Source organism: Limulus polyphemus, unplaced genomic scaffold (assembly GCF_000517525.1).
Source record: "Limulus polyphemus unplaced genomic scaffold, Limulus_polyphemus-2.1.2 Scaffold7073, whole genome shotgun sequence".
Lineage (NCBI taxonomy): Eukaryota > Metazoa > Arthropoda > Merostomata > Xiphosura > Limulidae > Limulus > Limulus polyphemus.
This window is the reverse complement of record NW_013672683.1, coordinates 3,252-5,247: the sequence shown is the minus strand read 5'-3', so window position 1 is coordinate 5,247 and position 1,996 is coordinate 3,252.

Below are 1,996 nucleotides of genomic sequence, written 5' to 3'. Positions count from 1 at the left end.
TATTGTTTTATTGCCCTTTGAACCATGTCTAACTACTAATTTCACCATTATAAGTTGTAAATCACTTGGGGAACGTGCTGCTTATGTTACACTATCGAATTATATTCGTCACAAATGACTACGAGCTGCTTGCATGCATGCCTTGTGAAACATTTTTATTATATTATTATATATTTTACCTAATTTAATATTAACTAGCCTAGTTTTACATTTTAATTACTTTTATAATAATAAATAAAGAACACACCTGAAAAACAAGAAATAAAGTACTTACCCAAACTTTTTTCTTGCTGTCAGTTGCTGATGATAGTTAACCCTACTTTTTTATACTAATGGTAGTAATGCACTAAATAATACACCAAAGAACATAGACTAATAACATGCAAAAAGTAAACAATTTCCCCTAACTCAAAATTTTTCTAGCTTTCTAACTATGCAACAAGAGCTGTTACAAATTCATCCAAGCTAGTCGTTAACTTTCCTATGGGAACAAATCTTGTACTCTGTGTGAAATTGACAATATTATGTTTAGAACACAATGTTATAAAATAAGTCATTTGATAAATGAAAACATTGACCTTCTATTGGTTAAAGGTAATATATAATTAAATGTTAGAGAACTATTAACAAATCCTGAAAGAAAGGATGTGACAGGAGGGGTCTGATTTTGTATTTGATTGCTCTGTAACCAAACAAAATTGAAAGCTATAAAAATTATGGGTTGTCTGAGCAATGATATTTTTATAGGGAGTGTAATTTCATACTGTTTGGAGGGGTGGTGGATAAAATAGAGAAGGGAATATACCTATAGAAAATGTGTCTCGTGTGTCACATTAGGGGAAATTCAGGATTTTTTCTAAATATTGCCATATTAGAATTAAGAACTTAAAACTTGTATACTATTAAAATATGGATTATTAGCTAAGATTTTATGCTATACTAATTGGTATAACACAAAATGTAGTTTAATAAAATTTTGAATGTAAGAGACACTAAAGACACTAAAACTGTGTCATATGCAGTAAAGGATACCTGTGGTGATAGGGTTAATTAAAATACTTAATTGAAACAATCTCATTCTTTGTGTACAAAATACTTCTAATCTTTAACAAAATCTTTCCAATTGTTTTAAAGATATATTAAGAAAGATCAGAGTTGTAAGTTTTGTTAAACTGTGTATCATTCTATTTACGAGATGTATGCCAAATGGGTTCAAATCATAACCATAGAGTTAATTTTTAACATTTCATTATAGTGTATGTTGATGATAATAGGTAATTAGTGACACAGTAGAGAAAGTGGAAAATAAAAAAAAAATTTGATATTCATTTAGGAGGTTCTAGAGATTATGCAAATGAAATGTGAAAACTGTAAGATAATAAATAGTATTTTTATACTTCATATAAAAATCACCTTGCAGGTGAACTAATTCAGAGTCCATGTGCAAATAACTACATTAAATAAGGAATTTTTTTATTAGAAATAGTAGAAAAAATAAATGTTAAATATTTTATTTTCTGAAACTACATACTTTTAGGAATGTTCTTTTCAAATTTTAAACAATTTCATCCACTAGTTTTATTTTTGTAACAAAATATGACAAAAGCAACGTTACCTTCTCTCTGATACAAAAGCCAAAGGTGAAAGGGTTAACACTCTCACTATGGGCTTAGTTGAATCAGCCAAGTTTGTGACCCCAAGTTGACCTTTATAGTTTCCATACTATAACTTCTAATATGTTTTGTGTATCTTCACAAAATTTCGCAGCCTTTTAGTAATCATTAAGTCATTAAAGACCAAAAAAATCAAAGTTTTAAATGAAGTATTTTCACTAAAAATTTCTCCATGAATATATGAAGTCAAAGTGTTTACTGCTCCAAGTGCAAAGTGAGTTTCATGTTAAGATGAAAAATACTTTTCTTCATCTGAAAATTGTGAAATTTCATCTTCATAATCTCTAAAACTTCCTATATAAATTTCAAAAAAATTTTTTTTC